The sequence below is a fragment of the Paramormyrops kingsleyae genome, chromosome 11 (genome assembly GCF_048594095.1).
Source record: "Paramormyrops kingsleyae isolate MSU_618 chromosome 11, PKINGS_0.4, whole genome shotgun sequence".
Taxonomy (NCBI): domain Eukaryota; kingdom Metazoa; phylum Chordata; class Actinopteri; order Osteoglossiformes; family Mormyridae; genus Paramormyrops; species Paramormyrops kingsleyae.
Genome location: NC_132807.1, coordinates 1,476,256 through 1,486,782, shown reverse-complemented (window position 1 = coordinate 1,486,782; position 10,527 = coordinate 1,476,256). Strand labels below are relative to the sequence as shown.

The 10,527-nt window shown below is 44.5% G+C and overlaps 1 long non-coding RNA gene across 2 annotated transcripts; it reads left to right on the top strand.

Annotated features, from left to right (window-relative positions):
• On the top strand, positions 1-1,036 carry LOC111841638 (uncharacterized). 2 transcript variants are annotated; one of them, XR_011993672.1, is made up of 3 exons: positions 1-20; positions 163-327; positions 527-1,036. It is a non-coding gene; the product is annotated as an uncharacterized lncRNA (long non-coding RNA). The 2 variants fall into 2 exon arrangements; XR_011993673.1 differs by lacking the exon at positions 1-20 and having other exon boundaries at positions 102-327; positions 527-631; positions 708-1,036.
• Positions 1,037-10,527: the final 9,491 nt, after the last annotated feature.

The following is a 10,527-nucleotide window of genomic DNA, read 5'->3' as shown; positions in this document are numbered from 1 at the left end:
CAAAAATAAACTTCAAACTGGTAAATATGACATCTCATAAAGTGTGTATGTATGCATAATGATATACACACACACTAATAATTAGATGTGTGTATCCATCTATGTATATTAACGTGTTTAAAAAAAAAATAAAAAATTCCTGTCAAAGCGAACAAATAGAAGGCGGACAAAATAAAACTGGTGGAGGTCCACCCGGTCTAGACCTAACCCCCGCTGAAGAGCTGGCTCTCCAGCAGAATGCCCATCGCCCTGTGTCTCAGGGCATTGAAGGGGGAAACTCCTCGTCGGAGCCAGTGGCAGGATGCAGCAGCGGTCACTTCATTTCAGGTACAGGATGACCATTGCATATATTTGTGGTCTGCGGGTGCCATAGGTACAGTCACAGAGGACCTGTGGTACAATTTCCATATGTGTTTTTTTTTTTTTTTTTTTTTCTTTCCCCCTGGGTGGTTATTTTCTATTAACAATATATATATTAATTTTCAACGTTTCAATATGATATATCTTTTTTTCTTTGCTGGGTCAGTTGCAGGGAATGTCATAACCCTTGAACCTGTGTCTGACCAACGAGACATTGACCCATGTGATGTAGTTGATGAAGACAGTGTCTGACCATTCATCAGGGGAAGAGGTAAATGTTTCGAATAATGTTTGAACAAACTGCACTCTGAGCAATCAGTTCTAATGATGATATAACTTCTGTACAGGAGCCCAGTGCCAGCACACATGTCCCTTCTGGAACATGATTCACATCAAGAAGAGGAGATGGTGAGGTCAGTTGAGTACTTTGTAAAGTGGAAAGAAGAATCAAAATGCTATACTGCATGTACAGTGCAGAGAGAATCCTAAGGCATTTGTCCTTGGATTTTCATCTGCAGAAAAACGTACGTGTTTTGTACAAGAGATGCCTTCAACAGAAAATCACATACAGGAAACTGAAAATGAGGAAAATCCAGCAGGATATAAAATTTAATGAACTCAGGAAGACCAAAATTAAGTTGCAGATAGAAATACTTAGAAAACAAATGGTAACAAATCTGCCTCTCTCTGTCAGTCATATATTATGCGCATACAACTTATGAATACTTGGTTCTGTACTCCTTACAGGCTGAAAAGTGACTTCACAATAAAGGTAACATTTGTTGTTGAAATGACTGTGTTGTCATTCCTGGAAATATCGGGCCACAAATCGGTCTCTGGCTGCTGTGCCGCTGGGTTGGTCAAGGTGCACTGGCTCAAGGTCATCATCAGGCTGCACCCCCACCTCAGGGGCCCTCTCTTTTCTGATGGTGACTATGTTGTGTAAGATGGAGCATGCAACAATTATGTCACATGCTCTGTCAGGTGCAACCCGTCAGCTTTTTCAGACATTGAAATCTCTCCTTCAGGTGGCCGAAGGTCATTTCAATTCGTGCCGTTGTCCTACACAGAGCTGCATTATATCGGGTTTGTCAGGGTTGGGGTTAGGGAATGGGGTCATTAAAAACTGTCTACAGGCATATCCCCTATCCCCAACCAGGATTCCATCATGATGACCTGTGGAATAGGTAACAGTTGTGATTACAATGCACGCTTCACCATGATTCAGAAATATGTATGAGTATTACCTTGTTCAAGTGTCCGACGCAGGTGTGACTCCCTAAATATTTCGGAGTCGTGAACAGACCCTGGCCATTTAGCCTCCACATTTGAAATAAGGTATGATGCATCACAGGTCACCTGAGAATTCAGTGTGTAAAACAACTTTCCTGTATGTCAGCCTGCTTATTGGCAGTATATTATAGGTTACAATACCTGTACGTTAATACTGTGGAAGCCTTTTCTATTCACATAGTCTGGTTCGTTTGGACCTGATGGGGTCTTGATTCTGATCTGGGTGCAATCCAGTGCCCCAATCACATTTGGAAATCCTGGATGATGAGAATATTAGTCCGATTATGAAATTTGTTATAGGACTGTAGTTTGTTTGCCTATATATTACCTCCAATGGCATAAAACGCCTCTTTAATTATGCCGTTATATTAGTGCCACATTCCTGAGCGTGCAGAAGGACATGCGCGAGCAATGTTTTTGCTCTACGCGCGCTCAACTCGGCCACCGTGCTCTCGCTCAGTGTGTCTCTCGCTCTCACACATCTCGGCTACGTGCTCGCTCAACTCTTTTTATACGCTCGCTCAAGTTGGGTTTCACTCCACCGAAGATCACAATATTGTACCTGTTCAAGATGGGGGGAAACAATTTCGCTAATGTTGTTCTGTGATAAGAATGAGAACTCATTTTTTCAGCTAACACACTTGTAATTTACATAATATAAAAATCTCTTTTTTAAGGGGATGCTAAATATTATTCCTATATACACTCACCTAAGGGATTATTAGGAACACCATACTAATACGGTGTTTGACCCCCTTTCGCCTTCAGAACTGCCTTAATTCTACGTGGCATTGATTCAACAAGGTGCTGAAAGCATTCTTTAGAAATGTTGGCCCATATTGATAGGATAGCATCTTGCAGTTGATGGAGATTTGTGGGATGCACATCCAGGGCACGAAGCTACCGTTCCACCACATCCCAAAGATGCTCTATTGGGTTGAGATCTGCTGACTGTGGGGGCCATTTTAGTACAGTGAACTCATTGTCATGTTCAAGAAACCAATTTGAAATGATTCGAGCTTTGTGACATTATCCTGCTGGAAGTAGCCATCAGAGGATGGGTACATGGTGGTCATAAAGGGATGGATATGGTCAGAAACAATGCTCAGGTAGGCCGTGGCATTTAAACGATGCCCAGTTGGCACTAAGGGGCCTAAAGTGTGCCAAGAAAACATCCCCCACACCATTACACCACCACCACCAGCCTGCACAGTGGTAACAAGGCATGATGGATCCATGTTCTCATTCTGTTTACGCCAAATTCTGACTCTACCATTTGAATGTCTCAACAGAAATCGAGACTCATCAGACCAGGCAACATTTTTCCAGTCTTCAACTGTCCAATTTTGTTGAGCTCGTGCAAATTGTAGCCTCTTTTTCCTATTTGTAGTGGAGATGAGTGGTACCCGGTGGGGTCTTCTGCTGTTGTAGCTCATCCGCCTCAAGGTTGTGCGTGTTGTGGCTTCACAAATGCTTTGCTGCATACCTCGGTTGTAACGAGTGGTTATTTCAGTCAAAGTTGCTCTTCTATCAGCTTGAATCAGTCGGCCCATTCTCCTCTGACCTCTACCATCAACAAGGCATTTTCACCCACAGGACTGCCGCATACTGGATGTTTTTCACTTTGCACACCATTCTTTCTAAACCCTAGAAATGGTTGTGTGTGAAAATCCCAGTAACTGAGCAGATTGTGAAATACTCAGACCGGCCCGTCTGGCACCAACAACCATGCCACGCTCAAAATTGCTTAAATCACCTTTCTTTCCCATTCTGACATTCAGTTTGGAGTTCAGGAGATTGTCTTGACCAGGACCACACCCCTAAATGCATTGAAGCAACTGCCATGTGATTGGTTGATTAGATAATTGCATTAATGAGAAATTGAACAGGTGTTCCTAATAATCCTTTAGGTGAGTGTATATGGATAAGATTAAGATAGGATAGAGTAAGATAAGGTTAAGATTGTATAAAATAAGGTAATATATGATAGGTTAAGATAAGATAAATATTGTATTTCTGTTAAATAAATATGAATTATTTTGCATTCAGTTTCTGTCTGTGTGTTCATTTAAAACATCGTGAACTTTGACAAAAAATTTGCTGAGTTAAAATAATGATTAGTTAAACTCATGTACATGTTGAAAATCGTTATGTACACTTGCTATTGAATTACAAGCTTCTTCATATTTCAAGTGCAATGCAATAAAACAGAGGCAATTCATTGAGTGCTGCAAGTACAGGGATTTTCTGTGTTAAACCCAAATTGCATGGCCATTCTGCTGCTGATACAGACCTTTAGGCCCAATTGTGCCTTAGAATTCCACTTTAAAAACATGTAAAACCGATAAAGTACATGTTTTTTTTGGTTTCAACACAAATGCATCCACCAACCAGAGGGGCCTGATAGTGGCATTGAGAGTCTGCAGATGTATATTATGGCAGCAGTTCATAGCCAGCCCCTGGAGATGAAATTCTCGTCATGTCCCCTCATCCACGACCAAAAGTGCACGCAGAGAAGTGAAGTATGCATTGGCCATAAGTGTCACGTAAGATGCCTGAATTGCCAACCTTATTATCTTGAAGATAAACAATGTTTATGATAAATGCAACAGTAGACTAAGCTAATTTCCCTGATCTCTATAAGTTTACAAGCAATCATTTGAAGAGACAGTAAATAATTTCTGTGTGAGAAAGAGCAGTGCTTCTCCCAGCTTAATCAACTAAATCACATAAAACATATTCTCCTTCATTTACCCCCTTACATTACAATCTATCCATTGCAATTTAGCTTTTTAGCACAACTACAACCCTTCTATTTCAGCTTAGTTGATTTTTAGCACAGTTAACTTCTCCAACAGTAATTAAGTCTGCATATATGACAAACCCCAATATGCCACTGCCTTGGCATGCCTGTGAAGTTAACTAGAATGTCACTAGCAGGCTAGCAAGATAATCCACAGGTTCTAGAGCACAGCACTGCTGTTTGCTAATTGCTTTATTTTTCTCTCCTATAATGACATTCATTGAGCAATATTTGATAACATATGTTCCTACATACTTTGCCATGGCAATTTTCACCGGGCACCAAAGCAGCTTCTTTCCTTGGTTTACTGGTCATAGGAAAATAATGTTCACAATGAGCAAGCTGGGCCCAACAGGGTGTCACGTGATTTACTGGTATCTAGCCAAAGACAGTGAGGGGCTACATTTAAAAGTCTGTAAGCCTGGTAATCAAAGTTCTTAAAATGACAGAAAACAAACAAACAAATACATAAAATTACTCATTTTGTCAATTATTTTAAATGCGCATAAAATACAATCTCTCAAAGTCTTTGAAATACTGCCCATCTGTTCACAAAAGCGGCTTCATTCTCTGATGGTGCTTTTATTGTGATGTGTGTGTGTGCATACAATAGCACTGACAGCATTAGGAGAGGCAGAGGTTTTTGCAAATTGCGCTGTAGTATTGGCCTATACATCCACACTAGGGAAACTTAATATACTGTCTTGACAGTCAGTTAAAACCAGCCACAACTTGAGGAATAATAGACCTCAGAATGGGCTGGGATATCCCTGACCTGTCAGCCAGTTCCTGTTGGTATGTTCCAGGGCCATTTCACTTGTAGACATCATGAACTGTCATTCTGAAGTGAGTTTTCACTGGATCAAACATTTAACCCCTTGAACTCCTGCCTGGAAACCATCACCTATTGACAACCAATGTGTCAGCAGTGGTTACATCTTCAAGTTTACTGTACTGTTACGTTACTACATGGCAGTGTCATGTACGTAAAGACCGTGGCACGTGACAGCGCTTTGACGGGACAGTGGCATGCGCTCTATGACAGTGGCACGCTAAAGCCCCTAGTGGTACATGACAGTCATTGCAACGTGGTTTACTCTACGTGACAGTGGGTAATCTATTGGCCCATTACGATGGTACAGAACTCCTCTCCCCTGGCGGTACATGACAGTCATTGCCACCTGGTTTGCCATACATGACAATGGATAGTCTGTGGATATTGTGCCGCTCCGTTATCGCTAAAGGCCCTGTACAAATTTGGTCACTGATTTATCAAAAGTATAATCAAAATTAAAAGCAATTATACATAAAGTTTTTTTGGTATTATATATTCCTTGCCAATTGAAAAATGTAATCCCGTTTATCATTTGGTATTGTCTATTTCAAAATAGCGATTAAACATCTGTTAATTAAGTCATAGCGATTAATAAAGTGTCTGGCTAGGATGGTTTCTCACATATTTTCTCCATTCTATGTCGCACCTCCCCAGAGTTATCCCCTGATAACTATAAGTCGTGGTGACGGCGACTGCAACAACTTTGATTGGTCCGCCTGGTTTTGGCAGTGAAACTGCAGAGCGACAGACGTGACAATGCAGACGATACAACTGCAGGCACATTCTGCAATGTGTATGTGCGCTCTATTATGCCAATAACTTAAGAAATCCTTATGTCAATAAAAGAGAAATTGGCTTGCCAGAATCACTGTACCTATTATATCAGCAATTCATTGCCCCTCAAGGTCAGATGGCATTAGATCACAAACGGGAAATTACTGGAACAGACTGCATTTGTCCATTAATATTTCACGCAGAACAAAAGTAACGAGGCCATGTACATTTCAGTACTTTTAAATGCGCTATTTAATTTGAAAACGTAATTAGTTACAGTACCCCTTATGGCCAAATGTAGGCAGTACACCTTGCTGCAGCCTGCGGGTTGGGGCGGGGCAACATGTGACTCTATATGTGTTACTATATAAGGGTAACATCACGTTAATGGTACCGAAGGCGGATCAGGGGAATAAGGTTGGGATTAGGGTTTGGGTTATAGTTACAAGATGTAAAAATAGCACGGTGAGTATTGTTTGGTTGTTCAGGTTGTTGTTTCGTAATATATTTTTGATAAAATTTTTATATGCCTGGCAGTTGTAACGTTCCTCGTAATTTAAGTAGTAACATTATTGACGATATTTTCCTAATCTCATGTCAGTGAATCGCGAAACCTAACGTCAATTTGTTTCTATACCGATGTATTCTGCTTAAAACCCATAAACTGCTTTGTAGGCATTCCGTTGATGCCTGGAAATCATCACATACTGTATTGACAACCAATGTGTATGTGCGCTCTCTTCCCAGCTGGATTTGAAGGTGAAAATCCCTTTAGTTCCTGCCTGAAATGTGTCAAAAAATGTCTCCAAATTTGAATATGCTGTTAGAAGTAAATGTGAAAACAGCATTTGTCCAGTCTGTTTAAAGGGAAATTACTTTCCGAAATCATACTGTGGTGAACTTTTAGTGCACCACTGTATTCATGCTATTTATTTGTTGGCGGACCGTGTCATGTGTGCTAAAGATCCACAAATAGCTAAAGATCCACAAATAGCGCTCATTGTCCAGTTGTCTGTTTGTAACATTTTCGTTTGGTTTATTTTTTGTCAGCAATGATTTTAATAGTTTTCATCTTATAGTTTTCGTCATTAAAGGCGCCTTTTTCTTGTTCCATTTTCACCACAGAAAAAAATGTCATTGACCATCGAGTATTTCTCGTCTCAAGTTTCTATCAACAAAATTAACACTGATATGATCAATTTCAGGCAGGATCCCGGGAAATTAAAGGGTTTGGGCCACTAAAAGTTCACCTCAGTATGATTTCGGAAAGTAATTTCCCTTTAAACAGACTGGACAAATGCTGTTTTCACATTTACTTCTTTTTTTTAAAATATTCCCTCCACCACCCCCCGTCTGCGGAGGACTACTTTATTTGTATTTACTTATTTATTTATTTATTTATTTATTTTTATTTACTTCCTCAAGAGGAGGAGAGGGAGGGGGGGAAACAAAGGAGAAGAAGGGGGATAGAAAGAGGGAGAGAGAGGAGAGAAAGAAAAAAATAAAACAGATAATCTGCTTCCATGTCTGCTGAAGAGAGAAAAACAACATACAACATCTGTACTAATCACAACGAACATTAAACGTTAAATGTTGTTGAACAGCACACACAACCAGCATTACAGCACATGCCCAGAAGCAACAGCCGATCAAGACAGTGTGTGTCCGTGAGCACTTCTGTGCACAACTGTGTGTGTCAGCGTGCTGGTGTTCATAAGGTTTCTCCATGTAAATGTCTAGTAGTGTGTGTGGGGAGCCTTAGCCCCGCCCACCCAGGACATGAAGTCGACACGGAGGAGACCCGGGCCCCAGACATCCAGAGGCCCCCCAGGGCACGGGAATCCCAGGAGGACCACCGCAGGGACAATTGCAGCCCCCACCCAGAAAAGGGCAGAGGAGCACTCCGGAGGGGGGCCATCCGGCAGCCACATCGCAGGAGCCCCAGGGGGCCGTGGCGGCGAGCACGCAGGCTCCGCCGACAGCCGGCCACACCAGGGCAGACCGGACCCCGAGCCCAGAGGTCCAAGAGCCCCCCAGCCCCCAGCAGGGGCCCAACATAGCCGGAACGGCCAGGCCCCGTCAGGCAACCGCCGAGAGTGAGCCAGCACACACCAGAGCATCCAACCCCGGACATCGAGAACCACCAACGCATCGGCAGCCGGGGGCCTCATCCACCGGCAGGGAGTGTGGCGGGGGGGAATAGAGCCTGAGATGTTATTCCAGGTGGAGTCTAAGACTCATCCTGACACATGCGTGTAGACAAACAGGCGCACACATACACAAGCATACGTTCCCGCCCTCATGCACACATAAACAAATATTCACCCAACATGGAGACACACAGAAATGAACGCCGTACACACATTCACACTCCCCATATATACTCTATACTCCGAGATCCAGGCACCACCACCCCCAGAGGGGCCCATGCTTCCCTTCGCCCGCTCAGATGTGGTGTTGGTGCATGTTGTTCTAAAGTGCTTTAAAACAGGGGAAGGGCATGGTGCTAACCACCCTCTGCCAATCAACAGCTGGTGTCAGCTCGGCCCCTCCCCAGATCCCTCAATGTCTATGTGCAACTTAAAATTGAGAAGTGGGCACTGGCACCAGAGATAAGGCTGAGTAAACAGACTGCCCTCCGGATGCCATTTTGTGTGCCCACCCCCAAGGCCCTAAATGTATGTGTCATGAGAGAGTAAGTAATGAGAGTGTCTAAGTTGTGATGTGTGATTGAGATACAGGTGGTCACGGGGAGACAGAGGAGGAATACCTCCCTTGCATCCCAGCGACGCACCTGCACCTCAAAACCCTATATGTGTGTGTTGGTGTGATGGAGCGGGAGGAGGGAAGCATTTAGGGATGGGGAGGAAAGGATCGGGGGGGGGGGGCGGCAAAGTACCCCCCCTCTGCAGCCACCTCAACCGCTGACCACCATAAGCACCCCCGTTCCCCGAAATCCGTGCAATCCAGTCCGGGGCCCAGAGCAGCAGCATCACCGGGCAGCACAGAGCCCGGGGCAGCCAACCAGACCCCACCACAGAGGAAAAACTACACCCACCACACCGTTCAGTCAACTCTCAGACTACATAAGACAATAGACAGCCAGGTTGGGTCCATTCTCCTCCTCTATTGGATTCCACCCCCAATCCCCCCCCCCCCCCCCCCCCCTGCAGAGGGGATAACAACCTGGGCCGGGCCCCAGTGCACGCGTCAACCCACACCCACCAGGACCCAAGCCCCCCCGCCCTAGCCGGAACCCCAGCCCGGAGGCAGGGCGCCCCCAGAGCCCCAAGCCCGCCCCAGACTCACCCAAGAGCAGCACAGCCACCAGGCCGGTAACCTACATCCGCCAGCACAGGCTACCCCAGCAGCGCTGCATGCAGCCGCCAGAAAGACACCACCCAAGAGCCACCAGAGCCCCATCCAGGCCAGGACCGCAGTCCCAGCGCCGATACCCCCCAGAAACCCACCCCCAGATGCCCCAAGCCCATATGCCCCCCCCCCCCACACACACACCAACAACAAAGACCGAAGCGGGACAAACCTGCGACCCTCCACCCCCACTAGGTGATGGAGCTGATCAAAGGAGCCCAGAGAGATTGGTCTAATGTGGCGGCAGAAGCTGTATCAAGAGAGAGGTTACCTGGCAGTTTGGGTGGAGCTTAAAGCTCCCCATCTATGACGTCATAAGCGGGAGGTGGGCGTATCCTTTGTCCTGATTGGTCGCGGGGGTTTTGGCCAAATGGTATCATAAATGCTTATGCCACGTGTTGCGGATAGGGGGACACATGGTTTGGGGCTGTTAATGGTTGCCGTTAACTTTAATAGAATAGAAATACATTACATGTATTTTATTAATGTGTTATTTTTAATTACGTTTTAATTGTTGTAGCACGCCGTCTCCACCGGGTCCATGGATGAGAAGAGATTCACCGCTGACACAGGGAGAAGTTGCAAATCACCGGTTTATTCTCTTGACTGATTATAATCAGGGAGCGACCATCTGACATACATTCAGCATGTACAGCAGGAGGCTCTGCCATATGTATCAGCTGTATCCCTTTTAAAGCCCTTTGGGCATCTCCCCCCCTCTCTCGGTACCTTCCGTCTACGTGACAACCACATGTTTGACATTTACTCTAGTTAGTCGGTTAGTACTTGTCCTTGTGGAAGTCTTCAGATACGTAAGACGTTTTCTGTCGCTCCCTCTATCGGTCCCGATTAGGTAACCTTGCCCTGCCGGCGCCAGTCAGTTCTCGTTTCAGTTAACTGCATTTTTTCATAATGAACCCCCCCCCCTTCATCATGCCCTGCTTTAAGCTATATTCTCCTTTTCCTCTATTCATTGTATGTTCTTTATAATTCTATTGAATCCCACAATTCCCCCTTTTGATCTCCGCAAGGAGATCACCCTGATTATGCTGATTATTAATATTTTGCCTTATTTATGAAATTTCGCATT